A 26,035-nucleotide genomic window follows, 5' to 3' on the forward strand; every position below is an offset into this window, starting at 1 on the left:
CCTGTGGGCCCTACCAGAGCCAGCATGATGCAAAGCATGGTCTTAGAGCCCCGTAATGTACAATCCAGTCCTAGGTCTATCATTTGCTGGTCGTGAAACCTTGAACTGGTCATGCCTATTCTGAGCCTCAGTTTTTTCATCTGTAAAATGGGAAGTGACAACATACCCCTCAAAGGCTTGTCATGAGGGTCAAATGGGTTGACGTTTGTGGGAGTTCCTGCTATGTACCAGGCCCATGGTTGACTCTCAGTAAATATCAGTGCTCTTTCCCCCAGGTTCCAAGAACTCCTCAAGGAGAGAGGAAGCCCCGCCATACCACCCAGTGGCTTGTAAGCCATCGAAGGCAGAGTCATGTCATACACTTAAACCCCCCTAGCATGGTCTCTGCAGCCGTCCAGTAGTGTCACCATGTCTGGGGTGAGTGACCCCTGGGAAAGGGCAGTCCGACACCAAGAAAAAGCCAGTCACCGCTGGGAAAGTTGTGGGAGTCTCTACACTCATGTCACGAAGTGAAGTCTTGACCCTTAAGAAAGGAGCTAAAAGGAGAGAAACCTGACTTCTCAGTGGGCGGCCAGGCCTGTTCTCGTTCCCTTTCCCCCTCTTTGGAGTCTGGCCCCATTGAGATCTGGGAATGTTTATTTTTTTTGCTGGGAAAACAGAGTAGGATAAAATATTTCCTTGCGTCTGGAGAGCTATTTTGAGCCGGGCCAGCCTGGTGATGCTCCTGGTGATGGACGCTGGCTGACCCAGGCTGGGCCCCGGCCTTCCGGCCTCTCTCCCTCCCAAGCCCCAGACTCCTGGCGGCAACACAGCTTATGGGAGCCTGGGTTCCAATTCCTGCCCAGTGACTCATCCCATGGTGGTCCTGGGGAAGCCTTTGGTACTGCTTTCACCTAATCTTCCAAAGGGGAGACTGAGACCTGTACTGCCCCCTCCTGGGGATTTTGACAGGGGAACTCAGACTGTGGGTACAAACGTGCCATGGAAATATTTAGGGAGTAGACCAAAAGGACTGCCTCATAGCTGTCCAGCTCAAGATCCCAGAGGTAGAAGGGACCTCACTGGAGCCTCCTCGGACCTCCTCTGACCTCCACACATTTAGGTGTGCCCCTTCCACGCATCTCCACTCAGTGACCACACTGTACTTCTGGAGAGCCAATCTGATCTGGTCCCAAATTTGTGTAATTCTTACCAGCTCCCACTGTTCATAGAAAAAAGTCCCCCTCCATCCGAGGTCTGCAGGCCACACCGAGGCTGGACACGCCTCCTCCGCCTGCCCCAGCCTCCTCTTTCTTTGTGCTCTGAAACCAGGCTGGCCTCTATCCACTCTTCAAACTGCTGACAAGTCACCCAGGAGTTTCACAGGCTTCACCTTATTTCATCCTCACCATGACCTTCAGGCAAGTGTGCCTTTCAGGGCCAAGGGTTGGGAGGAAGAGATGTTTGCAAATATGCCTGCCACACAATAGGGCCTTAATAAATGTTGGGTTTCTTCCTTCCTTCTGAACACACACCCTCTGTTTTGTTTTTTGTTTTTTTTTTTTAACAAAACCCCAATGGCATCACATAAATCTCACTCCAGCAGCTGCTGCTGTTGGGCAGGCATGGGGACAGGAAAACCCAGGTGAGCCCACACCAGGGGCAGGCGCCAGGCCCCGGGACATGAGGCTCCCAGGAGCCCTGCTCACTAATGCTTCCCGGCCTTCGCCGTAGAGCTGGGAAGCTGTGCAACGAGCTCTTCACATCCTCAGCAGAGACGGGGCTCTGTCTCCTACGAAAGCCTGGAGGAGGGTCTTCCTGAGGCAAGTCCCAGCGGGAGGGAGGAGCAAATTGAGACTTCTTGATCCTGAAGGTGAAGCAGGAGTGGGTGGAGAGGAGAGTCCCAGAGAAGGGAGGACGCGCTCCCCAGGAGGAGTTTCAGGAACCTCTGGACAGCCCGGGGTCGGGGTGCTGGAGTGAAGGGAAGGAAGCATCTTGAAGCTCCAGCCACTTACCAAAGGCCAGAGCCGGAAGCCCTTAGGGCTCCTCCAGCCTCTTGTTCTTAAAAGGTGGTCCAAGGGCCAGCAGCATCAGCAGATTCTGGAAGCTTGTTAGAAACGCAGTCTCTCAGGCCCCGCCCCCGACCTGCTGAATCAGAATCTGCCTGTTAGCAAGATGCCAGTGATTCACAAGCACGTGAGAGTCTAAGAAGCACTGATCTTGGTGATGACCCCATTTTACACTAAAGAATGGCCTTGGGACTTCCCTGGTGGCGCAGTGGTTAAGAATCCGCCTGCCAGTGCAGGGGACACTGGTTCGAGCCCTGTTCTGGGAAGATCCCACATGCCGCGGAGCAACTAAGCCCATGCGCCACAACTACTGAGCCTGCGCCCCAGAGCCCGCGAGCCACAACTACTGAACCCACGTGCCACAACTACTGAAGCTCGCGCGCCTAGAGCCCGTGCTCCGCAACAAGAGAAGCCACTGCCATGAGAAGCCCGCAGACCGCAACAAAGAGTAGCCCCCGCTCACCGAAACTAGAGAAAGCCCGAGCACAGCAACAAAGACCCAATGCAGCCAAAACGAACTAACTAACCAACTAACTAACTAAATAAATAAATAAATAAACTTATTAAAAAAAAAAAAAAAGAATGGCCTTGAGAGGAGAAATCCTCTCCCAGTTTCCCACAGCAAGTCAGTGACAGCCTAAGCCTAGAGCCCAGCACTCCTGGCCTCATCCCAGGTCCTTGGACTGGTTCTGCCTCATCCTGGCCTCCCATGCAGGAAGCTGTCCTTCCTACCTGAGTGTGTTCAGGACAGAAAAGACTGAAACTGGGGTAGAAGAGCCCTGGTTGTGAAGACAGGGACCTGGAGTCTGATCCCAGCTCTGTTAACAGCTCAAGGTGTAATCTGTGCTCTTGGGGCCTCAGTTTCCCCTGTGGTTCTCTGAGATGGGCTGGAGTAGGCAATTCAACCAGGTAGTACAAACAACCATATTCATTTTCTCACAGCTGCCTGGTGAGGCAGGCAGGGCAAGAAATACCATCCCTGTTCTACAGATGGGGAAACCGAGGCCCAGTAGGTAGTGGCTTCTCCGAGGCTGCCAGTCCTGACTGCCTTGCACCATTCTGCCTAGCCCAGGCGACCCTGAAACATGCCCCTCGAGCCAGGCTTCCTCTCTAATGGTTCTTTCAGCTCCTGTCAGTTATCAGGAGCCCTGGCTCGGCTGACAGCCAGCGTGTCTGCTGCTGATGCTTGGATGCCCACATTCCTGGGCTGTGACAGGGAGCGCACCCGGAGCCCAGGCTGGGGGTACCCGGAGGGGTTCCACTTGGCTGCAAGCCCTGGGGCCCGGCTGTCTGGGGAGTGTCAGGAAGCAAAGAACTTTCTCTCCTTCTCACTGATGGGGGCAGGGGGAGATGTCTCTAGAGGCTGATATGGCAGGAGCTGGATAGGGTGCAGGCTCAGCTGGGCCCTGAGGCAACACCCGGCCCTACGGAGGACAGACGGAGTGGCAGGGGTGGCGGAGTGCAGAGGCAGGAAGTGTGAGGGGGCAGGAATGAGGCTAGGGGTCAGTGGCTGATCAAAGGAGAGCCATCTGAGCCGCAAGACTGAAAGACCTCAGGCTAGAAAGCCAGACCTAGCTGGATTTGTGTCCAAGCTCTGACATTTCTTAGCTCTGTGACTAGGGGTGAGGCTCCCACCACCTCTGACCCTCAGTTTCTTCATCCTTAAAGTCCTTAACACAGCCTGGTACATCCACAGCAAGCCTGCAGTGGAGCCCTTCTGAGGCCAGAGACACTCAGAGTTCACTCTCAGACTGGAATTGCATTAAGTGCACCTAAACAGATAAAGCCAATAGAATAATTTATCCTTTTTTTAAAAAAATCATTCTAAACATTATTCAAGTTTAATATAGAGGACAAACTAGTGGTTACCAGCGGGGAGAGGGAAGAGGGGAGGGGATTAAGAGGTTTAAACTATTATGTGTAAAATAAGCTACAAGGATATATTGTACATCTCAGGGAATATAGTCAATATTTTATGATAACAAAAGAATTATTCAAGTTTATTAAACAAATTTTTAAGGTCTTATAAGATGTTCAACTTTCATCAGCTTCAAGGTTTATGTTGCCCCAAATTTTGCATATAACTGAACTTCCGAATCTAACACTCACTGAATTGATTGCAGTCTGGATGCTAAGGCATCAATTTCTTCTGGTAAATTTTTCTTTGCTTCTTCTAACACTTCTTGTGCTCATTGTTGAGAATCGCTAATGAAAACATCGCCAATTTTAAATCATTTTGATATCATTAAGCAGTCATCACCTGCAAGCATGATATCCCCACAAGCATCTTCCAGATTTCGAAGTTGTTTCTTTTTTACTTCTATTTCTTCCTTCAGTTCTGGGATTCTACTTGTATTCTGTGCAAATGTGTCTTTTGTTTGTCTTCAAAAGTAACATTGACATCTTCTGCAGCCACCTTCTTCATAGTGGCCACCATCTTGGTAGAATAATCCATTCTTTACTTGATTCTGTTGAAAAGAAAAATGAATCTAAAAACACTCCATGCAATGCTCTCAGAATCCATTTTCTTCTCCTGTCCACTTCTATCCTCTGCTTAGTTTGGCTGCTCTCACCTCAAAGGCCCTGAAAACTTCTCCAACACCAAACTATTCAGCTCTTTCTCATTTCCCTCACCTCACCCCCAGTACTTTATTATGTGGATTAACTTGGCCTCTTGTCCAGCAATAGGGAAAATAAAGGGGAAAACTGCAGGATCCCTCATAGGATTCCCTTTGGCAGGATGGGATCCTGTGTAGTGACCCCCTGTCCCATTCCAATTACTACTATTATTTAAAGTTGTGACAGGACAAAAATGATTAACATATGAGTATTCAAGAGCTTGTCCTAACCCCTGCCCACTAAAAAGACTACATTTTCCCTTCAGTTTCTGCCCATCCTCGCCTGTAAGGAGGGTCTTGCAATGCCAGGTAGAATCTTTTACTTTGGGAATGGAGAACAGAGTTGGAGGGAAAGCAGAGAGGAACCAGATCAGAGGGCAGCAGGGAGGGGGAGGGACTTGGCAAAAGAAGTTAAACCTATTTACTTTCTTAAGAATACAGGAGGGAGGTTTCACTACTGCCCAAGATGTAGAAAGCTGGAAGGAATTGTGCCCCCATCCTCACAAGAAAAAACCAGATAAACTACAGATAAGATTATAAAAAGGCAGCTTTGGGAGTGAGGATGTTCAGGAGAGGTAGTAGAGGAAAGGTACACAGTACTGTCCCCCTGCCAAGACCCTTCTCTCATCTGGAACAATACCCTTAAGCTACTTGGGCAAAGGTAGTGAACATTTTTGTCCCCAGGGGCACAGGCAAGATCCCACTGCTGATGAGAGAAGGATAAAAGAAAACTCCCTCTACCCTGATAGAGGGCAGAAAACTGTCCCAGGCCCAGAAGCCTGAACTAATACCACTGCTAGAGGTCCCCTCCTGCTGGAGGAGGGCAGGAAATCCTATCCAGTGCAAGACTCACCACAAATATAAGGCAGAGATTGGCTTCTATGGGGAGGAGCGGTAGGAATGCTGAGAAAGCCCCACCTCTGAGGCCCAGGCACACAGGTCCAGCCCAAGACTCAGCCAGGAACATGACAAAGAGAACATCTCCCCACTCACTGATCCAGATGTTGGGACTATCAGAGGAGGACTTTAAAATACCTAAAAATAACATATTATAGAATCTAGTGGAAAAGGTGGACAACACACAAGAACAGATGGAAGAATTTCAGCAAAGAGATGGAAACTCAGATTGAGCCTAGTGGAAATCCTAGAAATAAAAATCAAAGTATCAGAGATGACAAATTCCTTCAGTGGCTCATCAGTAGACTGAAAATGGCTGAGGGGTGATTCAGTGAAGATAGACCAATAGAAATTACCTAAACTAAAACAAAAAGCAAACAATAGTGACAAAAAACAAACAAGCAAAACAGAGAACTCAAGAGCTGTGAGATAATATCCAACAGTCTAACGTAAGTGTAATTGGAGCCCCAGAAAGGGGAGAGAGCGTGAGAGCAAGAGCGAGGGTCCTTTTATTGTTCAAGAAGAGGGTAGGGCTTCCCTGGTGGCGCAGTGGTTGAGAGTCCGCCTGCCGATGCAGCGGACACGGGTTCGTGACCCGGTCCGGGAAGATCCCACGTACCACCGAGCGGCTGGGTCCGTGGGCCATGGCCGCTGGGCCTGTGCATCCGGAGCCTGTGCTCCGCAACGGGAGAGGCCGCAACAGTGAGAGGCCCGTGTACCGCAAAAAAAAAAAAAAGAGGAGGGTAAAGATATTAACTACATTGGATTTTGGTAAATTCATGATGATCTTTTAATGTCTAAAGAAACCACTAAGAAGATAAAAACAGAGCATATATCTTGATATGATTTCAATTTTCTTAAATTTACTGAGGCTTGATTTGTGACCCAAGATGTGATCTATCCTGGAGAATGTTCTGTGTGCACTTGAGAAGAAAGTGTAATCTGCTGTTTTTTGATGGAATGTCCTATAAATATCAATTAAATCTATCTGGTCTGTTGTGTCATTTAAAGTTTGTGTTTCCTTATTTATTTTCTGTTTGGATGATCTGTCCATTGGTGTAAGTGAAGTGTTAAAGTCCCCCACTATTATTGTGTTACTGACGACTTCCTCTTTTATAGCTGTTAGCAGTTGCCTTACGTATTGAGGTGCTCCTATGTTGGGTGCATATATATTTATAATTGTTATATCTTCTTCTTGGTTTGATCCCTTGATCATTATGTAGTGTTCTTCCTTGTCTCTTGTAACATTCTTTATTTTAAAGTCTATTTTATCTGATATGAGAATTGCTACTCCAGCTTTCTTTTGATTTCCATTTGCATGGAATACCTTTTTCCATCCCCTCACTTTCAGTCTGAATGTGTCCCTAGGTCTGAAGTGGGTCTCTTGTAGACAGCATATATATGGGTCTTGTTTTTGTATCCATTCAGCAAGCCTGTGTCTTTTGGTTGGAGCATTTAATCCATTCATGTTTAAGGTAATTATCGATATGTATGTTCCTATTACCATTTTCTTAATTGTTTTGGGTTTGTTTTTGTAGGTCCTTTTCTTCTCTTGTGTTTCCCACTTACAGAAGTTCCTTTAGCATTTGTTGGAGAGCTAGTTTGGTGGTGCTGAATTCTCTTAGCTTTTGCTTGTCTGTAAAGCTTTTGATTTCTCCATCGAATCTGAATGAGATCCTTGCCAGGTAGAGTAATCTTGGTTGTATGTTCTTCCCTTTCATCACTTTAAGTATATCATGCTACTCCCTTCTGGCTTGTAGAGTTTCTGCTGAGAAATCAGCTGTTAACCTTATGGGAGTTCCCTTGTATGTTATTTGTCATTTTTCCCTTGATGCTTTCAATAATTTTTCTTTGTCTTTAATTTTTGCCACTTTGATTACTATGTGTCTCGGCGTGTTTCTCCTTGGGTTTATCCTATATGGGACTCTCTGCACTTCCTGGGGGTGGCTATTTCCTTTCCCATGTTAGGGAAGTTTTCGACTATAATATCTTCAAATATTATCTCGGGTCCTTTCTCTCTCTCTTCTCCTTCTGGGACCCCTATAATCGAATGTTGTTGCGTTTAATGTTGTCCCAGAAGTCTCTTAGGTTGTCTTCACTTCTTTTCATTCTTTTTTTTTTTATTCTGTTCCTCAGCAGTGAATTCCACCATTCTGTCTTCCAGGTCACTTATCCCTTCTTCTGCCTCAGTTATTCTGCTATTGATTCTTTCTAGTGTAGTTTTCATTTCATTTATTGTATTGTTCATCTCTGTTTGTTTGTTCTTTAATTCTTCTAGATCTTTATTAAACATTTCTTGCATCTTCTCAATCTTTGCCTCCATTGTTTTTCCGAGGTCCTGGATCATCTTCACTATCATTATTCTGAATTCTTTTTCTGCAAGGTTGCCTATATCCACTTCATTTAGTTGTTTTTCTGGGGTTTTATCTTGTTCCTTCATCTGGTACATAGCCCTCTGCCTTTTCATCTTGTCTATCTTTCTGTGAATGTGGTTTTTGTTCCACAGGCTGCAGGACTGTAGTTCTTCTTGCTTCTGCTGTCTGCCCTCTGGTGGTTGAGGCTATCTAAGAGGCTTGTGCAAGTTTCCTGATGGAAGGGACTGGTGGTGAGTAGAGCTGGCTGTTGCTCAGAGCATGTATCTTTCAGACTAGTAGAGGGGAAAATGGAATGGCACCAAATAATCAATCCAAATGAAGGTGAGAAAGGAGGGAAAAAGAAATAAAGTAAATAGAATAAATAGAAGCACAAGTAAGTGATAGATATAAAACCAATATATCTGTCTTTAAATTAAATATAAATAGAGTAAATGCTCTAGTTCAAATACAGAGGTTTTCTGTTCATCAAAAGGCATGATAAAGAGTGAAAAGCAAGCCATAAAGTAAGGAAAAACATGTTCAATGCATTACACCAGAAAAGAAATTACACCCAGAATATATAAAGAAGTTCTAGGAAATAATGAGAAAAAGATAAGAATCAAATTGAAAAATGAGCAAAAAAACTTGAACAAGCACTTCATAAAGAGAAAATTCAAATGTTCAATAAATATATGAAGATAAACTCAACTTTAATAATAATCAGAAAAATGAAAATTAAAAATATGATTACACTCAAAATAATTTGTCATTAGAGAAACACAAATTAAAACAATGACATTCTACTACACAATTATTAAAATGGCTAAAATCCAAAAACTGGACAATACCAAATGCTGTTGAAGATGTGAAGTAACAGAACTCTCATTCACTGCTGGTGGGAATGAAAAAAAAAAGTATATATACACACACACACACACACTAGGCTTGGAAAAACTTGTACATATACAAAAATATTTCTAGCATAGCAAAAACTAAGAACCATCCACCTTTGTTAGACTGGAAAATAAATAGTGGGATGTGCATTCAATGGAATACTATACAACAGTAACAATGAACAGCCACATCCATCAACATAGAAATAACTTACAAACATAATGTCGAGTGAAAGGAGTAAATCATAGAAGGATAAATTCAGTATAACTTCACTTATATAAAGTTCAAAAACTGAAAAATGTATTATTTAGTCATGTACAAGTAGATGATAAACTATTAAAAAAAACAAAATCAAGGACATGACTATAATAAAAATCAGGAGAGTGGTTTTGTCTTGAGAAGAAAAAAGGAATGTGACAAGAAGAATCACAGACTTGGAGGGTAGCTGGCAGTGTCCTATTTCTTAACTTGGTTGGCTTCTACATGAATGTTTGATTTATAACTATCCTTTAAACTGTATAAAAATGTTATATACTCTTCTGTATAGATTATATATTTCTAATTTTAAAAATTATTAATGAAGAGTATAGAACCATCTATTCCTACTGCATTAGCCTCTTTCTAGTGCTAGCACTTTAGCCTGCTAACTTGCAGAGAGCAGTCAACCTACCCCCTCAGGCCCTGCCACTGGTAGAGGCAAGGTTGGTATCACTTAGGCATGACCTTCACCCACTCCTGCTACACTTCATGCCTTGCTCCCTAGTGCTACTATTTCTACCACCAGTGCACACTTCTGGCAATTCTCTTTGGCCTGGGTAGCTCTTATGCAGTTAACAACTATGTGCCAGGTACTGTTCTATGAACTGTGGATATAGCAGGGAACAAGACAAGAAAACTTTTCCTCAACAAATTTACATTGTATTCTAGTGCAGGCAGACACATATGTCAATAAACAAAGAAGGTGGTTTCAGGTACTAAGTTCCATGGAATAGATAAAATAGGGTAACATGGAGTCAGAAGTAGGCTTTTGCCAGGACAATGTGGGAAGGCCTTTTGGAAAAGATAATACTTGAGAGGAAACATGACTGACGAGAAGGAAGCAGTTCTGTAGAAAAGACTTCAAGACAAAAGTAACAGCAAGTGCAAAGGTCCTGAGACAGGAATCAGTTTGCCATGTTTAGGAACAGAGAGAAGGCTGCTATGGCTAGAGCATATGAATGAGGAGAAGGATGAGATGAGGCTGGAGAGGTAGGCAAGGGTCAGTCGCACCAGGGTTAGGGGAAGGGATGTCATCCTAAGTGCAGTGAGAAGCCATCGGGTGTTTGTTTGTTTGATATTTAACCCAAGGGTTAGTTACAAAATTTAAAACAACTCTTTAACAACAGCTTAACTGAGGTATAATTCACAAGCCACAGAATTCCCCTTTTTAAAGTGAAAATTCAATGGTTTTTACTGTATTCACAGTTGGACAATCATCTCCACAAACAACTTTAGAACATTTGCATCATATCAACATGAAAAAAAAAAGATGAAAACCACATACCTATTAGCAGTCACTTCTTCTCACTCTGAAACCCAAGCTCTAGGCAAAGGATGATCTACTTTCTGTATGGATTTGCCTATTCTGTACATTTCATATACATGGAATTATACAATATGTGGAGTTTTGTGACTGGCTTCTTTCACTTGGCATAATATTTTTTTGGGGGTCCTTTTTTCTTTTTTTTTTGGCTTTCTTAGTGTAAAAACTTTTTTTTCCTTTACTTCTTTTCTGTCTATTAATTAATAAGAAAGAGATGTTGAAGTCTCTGAACATAATTGTGATTTTGTCTATTTTTCCTTGCAATGCTAGCAGTTTTTCTATAATATACTTTGAAATTATTAGGTGCATATGCTTTTAGAATTATGTCCTTTTGATGAATTCACTCCTTTCTCATTAGGAAATGATATTCTTTATCCCTGATTATATTCTTTGCTCTGAAATCTACTTTATCTGACATTAATATAGTCACTCCAACTCTCTTTGTACTATTGATAGTATGGTATATATTTTTCAATCCTTAAAATTGAAGTATAGTTGATTTACAATATTATATTGATTTCAGGTGTACAACATAGTGATTCAATATTTTTTATAGATTATACTCCATTTAAAGTTATTATAAAATATTGGCTATATTCCCTGTTCTGTAGAATCGATCCTATAATCTTGTATTATTTTATATATAGCAGTTTGCACATCAGTCTATTTACTTTTAACCTACTTATGACTTTATTTTTCAAGTGAGTTTCTTGGAGGAAGCACGACGTTGAGTCTTGGTTTTATATTTAATCTAATGCTTTATACCTTTTAGTTGAAGGTATATAATTTACATTTAATGTGATTATTTATATGGTTAGGGTGAAATCTATCATCTTGCCATTAGATCTATCTCTTTGTTCCCATTTATGCTCACCAAGCTTCCCTTAAGGACAACATCCCACATAACCATAGTGGGTTGTCAAAAATCATCACCTTCATTTTTGAGACTTATTTTCAGTGGGTACAGAATTTTAGGTTGATAGTTCCTTCAGTACTTTAAAATATTGTCCCACTCTCTTCTTGCTTGTTTCTGAAGAGAAACCTGTTATTATCCTTATTTTTGTTCCTTCGTGTTGCAGTATGTCTTTTTCCTCGTGCTGGTGCTAAGGTTTTCTCTTCATCATTGATTTTGAGCAGTTGACTGTGAAGTGTCTAGGTACAGTCTTCCACATTTCTTGTACTTGCAGTTCATTGAGCTTCCTGGATGTGTGGGAAGCTTCATCAAATTTTGGGAAACGTTGGTCATTATTTTCAGGTATTTTTCTGTCCCCCACTCCCTTTTGTTTCCCCAGGGTACCAAATTACACACATATTAGACTGCTTGAAGTTGTCTCACAGTTAACTGATGCTCTTGTTCATTTTTAAAAGTTTTCTTCTTACTCCCTGTGTTTCAGTTTGAATAATTTCTATTATTGTCATTAAGTACCCTAATTTTTCTTCTGAAATGCCTAATCTGCTGCTAATCTCATTCACCATATATCTCAGATATTACAGTTTTCATCTCTAAAAGTTTCACTTGGCTCTTTATATCTTCTATGTCTCCATTTAAAATTTCAATACATATATGTAGTTATAAAAACATTTTAAAACGCTCTCCTCTGTTAGTTTTTACATCTGTGGTAATTCTGGGCCTGTTTTGATTATTTGATTTTTCTTATTGTAGGTTGTATTTTCCTGCTTATTTGCATTTCTGATCATTTTTATTCGATGCAAGTAATTGTGAATATTACCTTGTTGAGTGTTGGATATTTTTATATTTCTATAAATATTCTTGAACTTTGTTCTGGGGTGCACTTAAATTAGTTTGAAACAGTTTGATCCTCTTGGGATATTTCTTTTAAGGTTTGTTAGGCAGGATGAGAACAGCAATTCATCCAGGGCTTATTATTCCCCACGACTAAGGCAAAACTCTTTTGAGCACTCTACCTGAAGCCTTGTGAAATATTCAGCTTTTCAGTCTGGCTGGTGGGAACCAACACTATTCCTGGCCCTGTATGGGTGCCAGCTACTATTTCCTCTAATCCTTCCAGGTGGTTCTTTCCCCAGTCCTTTGATAGTGTCTTCATACACGTCCCATCAGCATTCTGCTGAACACATGAGGTGTCCCTCTGCAGATCTCAGGAGTTTCTCTGTGATGCGCTCCTTCCCTGTACTTTGTCCTGCACAGTCAATCTCCCTTAGTCTCTCTGGACTCTTAGTTCTCTCTTCTCAAGCACCAGCTCTTCCTGGGTTCTCCTGTTCTAGGGTCTGGAAACTCTCTCCTGTGTTTGGTTTCCACCTCTCAAGAATCACTGTCCTTTGGTGTTTGCTGTCTAGCATCTTGAAAACCATTGTTTCATATATTTTGTTTGGTTGTTGTTTTTTCAGGCAGAAGAGAAATCTAGTCCCTGTTATTCCATTTTGGCCAGAATCAGAAGACCGTGGCCTGAGGCGTCCTATTGAGGCATGTTTGTAGGTTGGAATGATCTAGGAAAGGGAGAGAGGGAGAGAGAGAGAGATGGTGCTGCAGAGAAAGGAGATAATTGAAGGAGGGAAATCCTTAAGAAACAGGAGGATGTCATCCAGATCCCTGGGAGAGGGTGTGATCTTACTAAGGAACTGGAATACTTTCTCCATTATGACTAGAGGGAAGGCAGGCATGTGGGTCCAGCTGTAAATAGATCAGTAGGAATAGTGGTTGGGAGAAGTGTCTTAATTTGGGTTCCCCCAGTGAACCATGAGACAAAGAGTTGCGTGTAAGTCATTCTTTAGGAGGGGATCCCTGGAAACACTATTACAGGAGTGGGGAAGTGAGGCAGGGAGGGGAAAGCAGCAAATAAAGGCAACATAACCAAGCAAGTTACCACTGTGGGTAAATGGAGCTTAGTGTGGGGAAAATGCCTCTGAGTTATCCCAAATTAAGAGGTGAGAGAGCTGGGTTATTTTGTTATCAGCTCCCATTGGTCCCTGGTTGACTGGAGGGCCATAAATTTCCCAGCATTTCAGCACCTGCATGGGGCACAACAGGTCCCTGTGCCAGAGAAAGCCCTTGGGTGGACAGAGAGGCCAAAGCTGGGAGATGGAGCCCAGCCAGCCGGCCCTGAAATGGAAATGCTTAAAGGGGCAATGAGTGGGGCGCCAACAGCATCTCAGCATACGCTGCAGACGGTCACTGCCGCTTGTGAGTCCAGGGTTTAGTCTATACAATATGAGGCAAGGTCATTGTCTGAGGGGGAGATTTGAGGGATGAGGAAATGTCACTCTCAGTTGGGGTGTCCTAAGTGAGATTGCACAGGCCCGGGTGCTACAGCTGTTGATCAGCCCTTGATTTTAATACAGGCACACACGTGTGTGTGCACATGCAGCCATCTTCCTCAGAGCATCCCCACGGCGCTGAGTCCATAGGGCTGTGCAAGGCACACAGCACAGATGTGGCGGAGGGAGCAAGAAGCAGTGGAAAGAGCACTAAACGTGGAGCCATGAGCCCTGGTTCTTCCCTTTAGTGATCTGTGAGATGCCAGGAACTGGTTTCCCAGTCAGTAAAATGGCGCTAACTTACCTCCCAGGACTATTGTGAGAAAGAAGGGAAACAGGGCACGTGAGAGCACTCCATAAACTTAGAGCACTGTGTGCATACTGCCAGAGGCCACCTGGTACTTGTAAGACGCCCCACAGAAAGACTCGCTAAAGAAAACCACACAAAATCACAAGCAAACCTCTGGTAGGTCAACAAAAGACTTGATATTGAAAGTGTGGTCTGTGGTTCAGCAGCACTGGCATCATCTGAGATCTTGTTTAAAATGCAGAATTCAGATACCAGCCCAGAACTGAACCCAAATCTACTGTATCAGAATCTGCTTTTTAACAAATCCCCATGTAGTTCAAATGCACAAAGAAGCAGGAGACTCACTGGTCCTGTGGTCGGGTCAGGGCCTGCCTCTGTTCCCTCACTTACCCCTCTGACTTCTGGGGCAGCTCAGCTGCCTCCACCTTAGATTTTGGGCTCTGGTCTGGATCTGCTCCAGGGAGAGACTGAGCCTGAATTATGCCCCCCTCTTACTCCTTTAGCAAGGCTGTGTATTCTCATTGCGGAGCTGAAAAATTATAACTATGTTCATAATAATGATTCTGAAGAAACAAGAGATGGCAGAATCATGTTCAGGATGGTAGGATAATGTATTTCTGAAATTTACCTTCTAAAGAGGTTAAAATTAACAACAACAACAACAATGTCCTGTTGCTTAATTTATTTGAACTGTGGCAATCCGGAAAAGTCGTCACTATGAAATGACTCATTCCCTGAGGGTTCTGAATAAGATTCTAAAATCACCACCCATGGTTTTCCTGCACTTTGAAGTGACAGAACAAATGACAGCAGAGATGGGCACTGTGCTCTGAGTCCAGAGTGGCTGATATACAAATATTTCACAACAATAACATCCTCATCCAAAAACAGCCTGCAATAAGGATGTTATTTCTGGGATTTGCTTGTGCATTTTAATGTTAATAAGCATTTGTGCAACTGTGGGCAGAGCCCCAGGACCAGAATGGTCTGAGTTTTTTTTATACAGCCAATCAACAAATTTGTTGATGCCTCATCCACGCCAGGTCCTATTCTAGGGACATGAAGAGGAATCCGACTCTCAGAGCAAAACTTTCATGGAGCAAAAATTGGGAGCCATAATGAAAATATAGAAGAGCTATAATGGAGATATAGATGAGAGGCTCAGGGGGAAAAGGTTCGGGTAAGTATCTCTGGAAGTGACCTTGGAGATGCAGGGTGAGAAGTGATTTGGTCAGTAATCAGGGATAAGTGCAGTGTAGTAGGAACACAAGGCCCAGGAGGTGAAAGAGCTGGTCGGGGTTCTTTTTCCAGCAGGATAACAATCTAATGCTATGGAGAAAAACTGAAGATAAATAGCCCTTTCGATCATGTAACAAACCATGGATAACTCCATAAGACACTGACAGAATGCTTTGTTGGCCTCTGGGTGTGTAACAGCCTCCAGGGGACCGCTCTGAGCTCACTGCTCCCTAGTCACTCCACACTCAAGCCCAATTTCCCACCCCATCTTTGGGTTACCTGCCTATTCCATTCTCTTACCCTCTTGCCCATGGAAGATGTCTACCCTCCTTCCAGCATCAGCTCTGGTGTCGCTAATGAAACCAAGAATTAGAAGAAAAGGAGTTGATTTTTCTTGGTTTGGGACAACTTGAGGCTGAAGTACTTATAGGAAATCCAGTTGGGGATGTCTCAAGGCAGTTTGGTTTTGGCTCAGGGAAGAGATAATGTTGTAGATACGGATTTCTGTTGAGACTCAACAGAAAATTGAAGCAAATGTTACCTACCCACCTACCTGCTTCTGTTCCTGAATATCTTTTCTCTTCTGTTGTAATGGATGAACCCAGCACGTCCGCAAATCCCTTCCCTTCCCACTATTCAAGAACAGTGCACGAGGGCTTCCATGGTGGTGCAGTGGTTAAGAATCTGCCTGCCAATGCTGGGGACACAGGTTCGTGCCCTGGTCTGGGAAGATCCCACATGCCACGGAGCAACTAAGCCCCTGCACCACAACTACTGAGCCTGCACTCTAGAGTCCACGAGTCACAACTACTGAAACCCACGCGCCTAGAGCCCGTGCTCCGCTACAAGAGAAGCCACCGCAATGTGAAGCCCGCTCACCGCAACGTGAAGCCCGCTCACTGCAATGAAAGGTAGCCCCCGCTCTCCGCAAATAAGAAAGCCCGCGCACAGCAACTTAGACCCAACGCAGCCAAAAATAAATAAATAAAACAAATAAATTTATATTATAAAAAAAAAATAAAGAACAGTGCACGAGCGATTCTCCTCTCCTGAACTATAAACTTTCTCCTCTCCATCGGATCAATCTCATCAGGAATCCCATTTCCTTAAGTTACAAAACTAAAATAAAAAACAAACTTCTTGACCCCACTTGCCTTTCTAGAAATTGCTCTTTACAGCAACTCATTATCTATATTCTCAGTCACCAGTTTCCTCCTCACATTCTCCTCTAGCTTTTGTCCCTATCTCCACCATAACTGCTCTTCCCAAAGTCACCAATGACTTCACATGGCTAACTCTGTGAGTTCTCATTTTATGACTTAGCAGCTTTTTTTAGCTGTTTCCGAGATACTACCACCTCAATCTCCAGCTTTACTTCCCATCCTTCTGGCCACTCCTTCTCAGTCTCTTTTCTGGTTCTGCCTCATCTTCCTGACCCCTGTGTGTTGGACTGCCCAGGGATCAGCCCTTGGACCTCTTTTCTTCCCTACCTATCTACTTGACTTTTCCACTTGACGTCTAGCAGGTATCTTGAATTTAATTTATCCTAAACTGAGCCTTTGATATTCTCCTTCAAAATTAGATCTTCACAACATTTTAAAGCAACTATACTCCAATAAAACTTAATTTTTAAAAAATTAGATCTTCCCACAGTCTTTCCTACTTCAGTTAATGGCTATTCTACTCTTCCAAATAGCTCGTGACAAAATCTTGTGTTGATGATGATGCCAGCAAAATGGTGAAGTAGTCAGCTCCAAGCTCCCATCGTCCCACAGAAACATTGAAAAACAAGCAGAAACTGTCAGAACCAACTTTGTCAGACTCTGGAATATAGTCAAAGGTTTACAGCAATAACCAAATGCTGAATCAAGCAAAAGGCAACTTGAAAAGTGTAGGATAGTCACTAGGGGCTGGGGGGGTGGGGCAGGAATACAAGTTATTATATAATGGGTACTGAGTTTCAGTTGGGGATGAGGAAGAAGTTCTGGAGACAGATAGTGGTAATGGTTGCACAACAATCTGAGTGTACATAATGTCAATATGCACTTAAAATGGTTAAAATGGTAAATTTTATGTTATGTATATTTTACCACAATAAAAAAAATGAGACAGAAAAAAACATAGGAAAGCTTTATCACATTTTACTAGCCTTCAGCCTATCCTTTCCCAGGCTTGGCAGTAGTCTTAAAGATGTCCATGTTATCAGTGTAGGACCCTGATTCCTGGTTCTGGAAGGAGCACAGCGAATCTTATTTGCAAATTATTGTGTACATCTGTTCTAACCTGCCTCAGGGCTATTTGAAGGACTGATGCAAGGCACTCGTTGCTGTTTCACTTAAATCAGAACTCACTCAGGCTGAAAAAGCAGCATACATTGGTTGAAAACATGGTAAGGCTGACAAACAACCTGTAGAAACCTGAAGCAAAAGATTATGGTTGAGACATCAATAAACCACCTAAGGACTGGGAAGAAAAGCTAGGGGAGTGTTTTTTTGGGGGTGTGGTTTTTTGTTGTTGTTGTCTTGTTTTGTATTTTTGAAATTAGGGCATTCAAAAGCGCCTTATATAAGGAGAAATTTTGAAAACCATGCATATACTTAGGAAAAAAAACTGAGAAGACCTCAAGCTTTCACCTCAGGATGGTCTCTAAGCTCAGTGGAAGTCTGGGTAAGTGTTGAAGGGCCACAGGACAAAGCCAATCTGCAAATACAAGGAGGTGTGTGTGTTTGTTTAGCTCCTGGGGTTCAAGGAAATCTGTCAAACACTAGTTGAATACATGCTGAGGAATAGAGACTTCAGTGACCACACATGAAAAGGAAAACAGTTTCTGAAAAAAAAAAAATAGGAGAAGTCACTAGACAAGTGAACGATAGCTTTTAACAATCAAAATAAAAAACAAAAACAGGGGCTTCCTTGGTGGCACAGTGGTTGAGAGTCCGCCTGCCGATGCAGGGGACATGGGTTCGTGCCCCGGTCCGGGAGGATCCCACATGCCGCAGAATGGCTGGGCCCGAGAGCCATGGCCGCTGGGCCTGTGCGTCTGGAGCCTGTGCTCCGCAACGGGAGAGGCCACAACAGTGAGAGGCCCGCGTACCGCAAAACAAAAAAACAAAACAAAACAAACAAACAAAAAACCCTGCAAACCTCAGGGGGAAAGGGAAAATCTGATGTCCAGAGTTACCACATCATAATATTCAGATCTTCACTTTTCAACAAAAAAAATCACAAAGTATACAAATAAAAAACAGAGTACAACCCATTCAGAGGAACAAAATTAATTAATTAACTGAAAGCCACCCAGAAAGCTCAGACATTGGACTTACTACACAAAGCCTTTAAAATAACTGTCTTAAATATGCTCAAAGAGCTAAAGGATAACATGGACAAAGAACTAAGGAAAGTGATGTCTAAACAAAATGAGAATAACAATAAAGATAAATTATAAAAAGGAACCAAACAGAAATTCTGGAGATGAAATATACAATTATTAAAACGAAAACATCATGGAAAAAGTATAAAGGTTCCTAAAACATTAAAAATAAAGCTACCATATGGCCCAGCAATCCCACTTCTGGGTATATATGCAAAGGGAATAAAATCAGTATCTCTAAGAGATATTTGCACTCCATGTTCATTGCAGCATTATTCCCAATAGCTAAGACATTTGTCCATCAACAGATGAATGGATAAAGAAAATGTGTGTATGTGTGTGTTGTATATATATACAATGGAATATTATTCAGCTTTTAAAAATAAGGAAATTCTGTCATTTTCAACAACATGGTTGAATCTGGAGGACGTTATACTAAGTGAAATAAGTAAGACACAGAAAGACAAACATTGCACGATCTCACTTATATGTGGAATCTAAAAAAGTAGAACTCATAAAAGCAGAGAGTAGGATGGTGGTTGCCAGGGGCTAGGAAAATGGGGGAGATGTTGGTAAATAAGTTTTTTAAAAACTTCACTAGAGGGGCTCAACAGCGAATTTGAGAATGCAGAAGATGGAATCAGTGAACTTGAAGGTAAGACAACTGAAATTATCCAGTCTGAGGAGCAGAAAGAGAAAAGAATGAAGAAAAATGATCAGAGCCTAAAAGGCCAGTGGAATACTAGCAAATAGATCAATATATGCATTATGGGAGTCCCAGAAGGAGAAGAAAGAGAAGAAAGGGCAGAAAGAATATTTGAATAAATAATAACTGAAAACTCCCCAAGTCTAATGACAAACACATGAATCTACACATTCAAGAAGCTCAATGAACTCCAAGTAGATAAAGTTACAGATCCACACTAAGACACATCATAATCAAACTGTCAAAAGACAAAGAGACAATCTTGAAAGAAGCGAGAGGGCAGCAACTTGTCATGTACAAAGACTCTTCAATAAGATTACCAGCCAATTTCTCACCAGAAACCATGGAGCCCAGAAAGGCAGTGGGATGACATATTTAAAGTGCTGAAAGAAAAAAAAAAAACTCAATCAAGAATTCAATATCTGGCAAAGCTGTCAAAAATAAGGGAGAAATTAAGACATTTCCAGACAAACAAAAGCTGAGGGACTTAATTACCACTAGTTCTTCCCTAAAAGAAATGCTAAAGGGAGTCCTTTGGGTTAAAACAAAAGGCCTCTCAACAGTAACTTGAAGCCATATGAAGAAATAAAGATATCCAGTAACTACATAGGCAAATACAAAAGCTATTATTATTATAATTTTGGTTTGCAACTCTACTTTTTACTTCTTACATAAAAGACAAATGCATTAAAAAATTATAAATGTTATTGAGCACACAATGTATAAAGATGTAATTTGCGATTACAACATAAAGAAGGGATGAAGCTTTATAGGGGCAGAGTTTTGTATGCTATCAAAGTTAAATCAGTATCAATTCAAACTAGATTGCTATAATTTTAGGATATTCAATGTAATCCCCATGGTAACCACAAAGGAAATATCTAAATATCTAAAAAATATACTCAAAGGAATTGAGAAGAGAATCAAAACATTTCACTACAAATAATGAACTAAACACAAAAGAAGGCTGTAATGGAGGATAAAAAAGGTATAAGACATATGGAAAACAAACACCATATGGCAGAAGTAAATCCTTCCTTATTAATAATTACATTAAATGTAAATGGATTAAAGTCTCCATTCAAAAATATTGGCAGATTGAATTAAGAAAAGATCAAATCTGCTATACACAAGAGACTCATTTTAGATCCAAAGACACAAATAGATTGTAAGTGAAAGGATAGAAAAATATACTCCATGCAAATGGTGACCAAAAGAGAGCTGAGGTGACTAAACTAAATATCAGACAAAATAGACTTTAAGTAAAAACTGTTAAGAGACAAAGAAGCACAATGTACACTGATAAAAGGGTTGATTCATCAAAAACACAAAACAATTATAAGGATGTATACACCAAACAGAGCTCCAGAATACATGAGGCAAACATTAATAAAACTGAAGGGAGAAATAGTTCCACAATAGAGACTTGTGGAGACTTCAGTACACCACTTTCAATCCTGGATAGAACATCTATGGGAATGAAGATAGAAATCAATAAAAGAAGTAAAACTGAAAAATTCACAAATATGTAGAAATTAAACAACAGTTGAAGAAATCACAAGAGAAACTAGAAAATATCTGAGATGAATGAAAAAAATAAATAACCCAACATACCAAAGTGTAGGGAAAATAGCAAAAGCAATGTGCAGGGAAATTTATAGCTGTAAATGCCTACATTAAAAAGAAACATCTCAAATCAATAACCTAACTTTACATCTTGAGGGACTAGAAAAAGAAGAAAAGCTAAGACCAAAGCTAACAAAAGAAAGGAAATAATAAAGAATAGAATGGAGATAAATTAAACAGAACAGAAAAACAATAGAATCAATGAAGCCAAAAGTCAGTTATTGGAAGAGAAAACTGGCAACGCGTTAAGTACTGACCAAAAAAAAAAACCTATAAAGAAGATCCTTATGCAATACAAATAGCTCACAGTAGGTAACAAATAATAAGTACTTAGTAAACATGTTTCTCCCAAAATGCTAGAGGAACCTAGCAGTGGGGGGGAAGGGGGGGGATGAATCCTCCTTGAAGAGATCTGGACAGTCCTAGTGAAGGAGGTGAAATTCAAGCTGTGCTTTGAGAAACGAGTGAGACTTTCTAATGCAGAGCATAATGTGTGTGCAGTGGGGGAGACAGGCAGTAGGCCAGGGTAGTGTAATGAGTTATGAATCTAGAAATGTAGGTTGAAGCTTTGGCTAAGACCCTTGAATGCCAGATTCATACTACAGTGCTGGGGAACCACTGAAGATCTTAGAGAAAAAGGACATAGGAGATGAGACTAGCATCAAAAAATAAATGTTAAATATATTTTTCTGTTCCAATGGACCAACATAACTCCAAATATTTTGTAAATGTATTAATTCATTTTACCAGCTCTAATGGCTTAAAACTTTTTAACGACTTCTCATCGTTCTTAGAAAAAAGACCCAAACCTTTATAATAAGCTGCAAGATCCATATAGTTTGGTCTCCACCTTCCGCTCCCACCATGCTCACTGCTCTTGCTCTCCACGCTGCTGTCACACTGGCCTAAGTTCCTCTTCCACCACAAGGTTTTTTATCTGCTGTCTATCTACTGGACAGCTGTCCCCCTCCTCTATGCCTAGTTCAATCCTCTTCCTTCAGATTACACTTTAAACAATCCTTCCTGAGGGAAACTCCCCAACTTCTCATTTATATGCTATCATGGCACTATTTCTCTGTCATGGCATTTGGCATTGAATACATTTAGGTGTGATCTTTGATGAACATATCTCCTTTGCTAGGCTGAAGCTCCATGAGGACAGGGGCTTCTCCCCCTGGCTAACAACTGTATCCCCGATGTCAGCCCAAAGAAAGTACCCAGTAACTATTTATTTGAAGGAAGAGAAAGAAAAGTCAGAAAGAACCACTTGGGAGGAATATTACTCATCTATGTCTTTTTTAAAAGTAGGAATTATAATTCATTCCATCTTCTGCTGTTTTAAGCCTCTTAGAGCTTGTCCAAAATCACATGGCTTGTCAGGGTTCAAACCAAGGCTTGTTGGTTTTTTTGTTTTGTTTTCAAAGCAAGCACGTTTTCAGTTACAGTGTATACATAAGCAAGGAAGAGAGAAAAAGGCAGAGTGAGCCTTCTCACAAGTACAAAATCTACAGTGTTTCTTTTTTCTATATATAGGTCGTCAAACCTCGCTTACTTAAAGGCTTACAAACCTGCAAGCAGAGGCAGAAGACTGTTTTTTCACTATCCTTTCTTGGAAAGGCCTTGCTTATATGGTGCTTTTTTACTCCACTTCCTCTTGTCAGGAGCTTGTGACACATAATTAAACTCAAACTGAACTGAGCACCTCTGTGTGAGGCACGTAAGGCTGGTGAAAAGATAGTGTTATAGACAAACGCCAAGTTCCTCTGTCCTTCCAAAGGCTTCTGTCCTTCCTCTGTCCTTCTGTGTGAAGGCAAGTAAGGCTGGCAAAAAGATCACGTTATAGACCAATACCAAGTTCCTCTGTCCTTCCAAAGGCCAGTCCTGTGTCTGGTGGCACACACTCCTCTAGAGAAAGCAGCAACTTGTGTGACTTGGCATGATACCTATTAGTGCCTAATTTGTGAGTTTTGGTACATCATTTTTCTCCGAGCCCTCAGTTTTCTATTTATAGAGTAGGAGTGGTATAAATACTAGACTTAAAAAAATACAGCACGTAACTGTGCCTGGCACTTTTTTGAGATGAATCTGCTTTTTAAAAAATGCCTGACATTTTTACATAAACTATTTCATTTAGTCTTCACAATAATCCTATGGGGTCAGAAATATTCACTTTGTATTATGGGGAAAGTGACTTCCTCAAGTTCATATGACCAATAAACAGAGGAGTCTGGGACTCAGACCCAGACCACCTGACCACTATTTCCTTTGTACTATCCCAGGTGCTACTGAGGTCTCCTAGCCCAGCAGGCTATTGACAGAACCTCACAAAGAAATGTATTTAAAAGCATTTTCAACTATAAAGCTCTGTACAGTTTTAAGGATGTTAAGCAATTTGTTACATTAGAGAGGAAGAACGAAAACCTGATTAAGATTTTAAGGGTGATGAATTAATTTCCAGAAAACAGCTTACTTTTCTCTTAAGAGTAGTATTATTTCTGTACTTCTCAATTTAAATAATTGAGATCTCAAAGTTCTCAATTTAAATAATAAAATAGAAAATAATTCAATTGAGAAATTGGCAAAGGACATTTCTCCATAGATGTATGAACAGCCAATAAGCACATGAAAAAAATGCTCATCATTAGCCATCAGGGAAATGTAAATCAGAACCACAATGAGGTACCACTTCATACACTAGCATGGCTATAATTAAAAAGGCAAATTATAGCAAGTGTTGGTTAAGATGCAGAGAAATTGGAACTCTCTTACACTGCTGGCAAGGAGGTAAAATGTGTAGTCACTGTGGAAAAGAGTTTGGCAGTTCCTCACATTGTTAAAAATACTTACCATATGACCCAGCAATTGCACTCCTAGATATTTACCCAAGAGTATTGAAAATTTATGTAAAACTTGTACACAATGTTCGTAATAGCATTATTCATAAGAGCACAAAAGTGGAAACAACCCAAATGCCCATCAACTGATGAATGGATAAAATGTGGTATATCCACACAATGGACTATTACTGAGCCATAAAAAGTAAAGGAGCACTGATACATGCTACAACATGAACCTTGAAAACACTATACTAAGTGAAAGCCAGTCACAAGAGACCACATATTGTATGATTCCATTTATATGAAATGTCCAGAATAGGCAAATCCATAGAGACAGAAATTAGTTTAGTGGATGCCTAGGGCTAGGGTGGTGGTGGTTTCAGGGGTACAGGGTTTCTTTTGGGGTTATGCAAATGCTCTAAAATTGACTGTTGTGATGACTGCCGAACTCTGTGAATATACTAAAAAACCACTGAACTGTAGACTTTAAATAGGTGAATTGTATGACATGTGAATTAATCTCAATAAAGCTGCTACGTTTTTTTTAAGTTCTCTAAGTTCACCATAAACTGCATCTGCAGTACGAAGTATTTATCAACGTTTACTTTAAACCAAATGGACTTTTCTTATCACTGTCTTTAACAGTTAGGGTTTATTAATTTTGTAGCATTTGCATTGTAATCTCTAAATATCTTTCACGTGGATGACTTAAATTTACATTTAACTTATGGACTTAAACATATGAAATACTAATAGATCTAATGCTAAGACTTTCAATAAAAGTATGCCTGGAGATCCATGTATGGCATCACCATCCATCTACTTAATCAAGAAATCTAAGAGCCACTCTTGTGACCTCTTTCCTTTAGCCTTCGTGTCCATTTCATCGGCAGGTAACCTTGTTTATCAACTCCATTAGGGTAGGATTTTCTGTTTATTCACTACAGTATATTCCTGGTGCTTAGAATGGCACCTGGCACACAGAAGATGCTTAATTAATATTTGTCGAATAAACTGAAATTCATGCTCTCCTTGAAATTAACAATTTTAAAAGAAAAAAGATTATATCCCACACTTGATAGTTTGTTAAAATATATACTAATTTTTAAAAATGAAGACCATGGAAATTTCATTTGCCATCTCAGTTGCTGAAACATATTAAGGCTAAATTCTCAAAGGGACACAGGTATGCTATGGTGCCAGAATATGTAGAAGTAGAACATAATGACTTTATTCAAGTTTGCTCTTGTTACCTGATGCATGAATATTTAAAAGATATTTTATTTTATAAAAACTTACATCTGTAAGTAATGGACTGACCATAACAGAGGGCTTAACCTGGAATACATGGATAGGCTTAGGGGCCCATGAACCCCTAAAAATGTATGCAAAACCTAACATGTATATTGGCATGTGTATCTTTTTGGTGAGAGAGTTCATAGTATAATTAGATTTTCAAAGAAGTCTATGACCCAAGAGGTTAAAAAAAATTACTTAACTAGAAACAGTCACAAAGTCTTTTCAACGTGAATTTGTACAACAAAATAATAACCAACAGCTCCATCTATGGGTATAAGTCATTATCGCGTAGTAGAAATAATGACAACTACCAGAGATCAATGCATCTTGTGAATGCTTGTGTTTAAATCTTCAGTGTCACTCCAGTGGGAATTTATTAACTACAGGATCACAGTTTTTTTTTTCCAGATATAGATGTAAAAATTAGGAGACCATTGATGAATTCTACTTACAGTACTTCAGCACCAAAAAATTGGGCAGTTATGCTGATATATGTATGTACAGTTCAACATTTGTCAGTCTTAAAATGCTTATTTATAGTGAAATCTATATAAAACCGTTAAAAATTTTTCTATTTACATTTTAAAAAAATGAAAAGTATAGTTTCCTTTGCCACAACTTGTCAAAACTGACTCTTACCCTCCCACCCTCTTACCCCTCACTCTACTTGTGACAGACAGTGATCACAAGACCCAAACATATTGCTTCAACAAATCGTGTCCTAAAAAGGTAGAATGTTTAAAACCATTACATTTAGAACTGTAAATGAACTTTTTATACATTTCAAAGGGGATTAAACAAAAGTATGTAAAAGTTATTTTCAAAGTCTCAGTCCAACATGAATGTGCAATTTCAATGTTAAGATAGCATCATATGAATAATTTGTTTTCCTGAACATAACTGAACATTTCCTTTGGATCAGAAAATGTTTCTTTTCCTCTGTTTCACAATGAAACATTTTCTCATTAAGTTTTCTTAAAGGAGAAGGGGGAGGTTTGGAGATGGAAAAGGTAGGCAATCC

General features: G+C 40.8%; 1 pseudogene across 1 annotated transcript; it reads right to left on the reverse strand.

The window, feature by feature from the left end:
• Positions 1-4,082: 4,082 nt before the first annotated feature.
• On the reverse strand, positions 4,083-4,485 carry LOC307056437 (prefoldin subunit 4-like; annotated as a pseudogene). Its single transcript has one exon. The product of its transcript is annotated as a prefoldin subunit 4-like (transcript).
• Between the last annotated feature and the right edge of the window lie 21,550 nt (positions 4,486-26,035).

This window comes from Hyperoodon ampullatus (assembly GCF_949752795.1).
Source record: "Hyperoodon ampullatus genome assembly, chromosome: 7".
In the NCBI taxonomy this organism is placed as follows: domain Eukaryota; kingdom Metazoa; phylum Chordata; class Mammalia; order Artiodactyla; family Ziphiidae; genus Hyperoodon; species Hyperoodon ampullatus.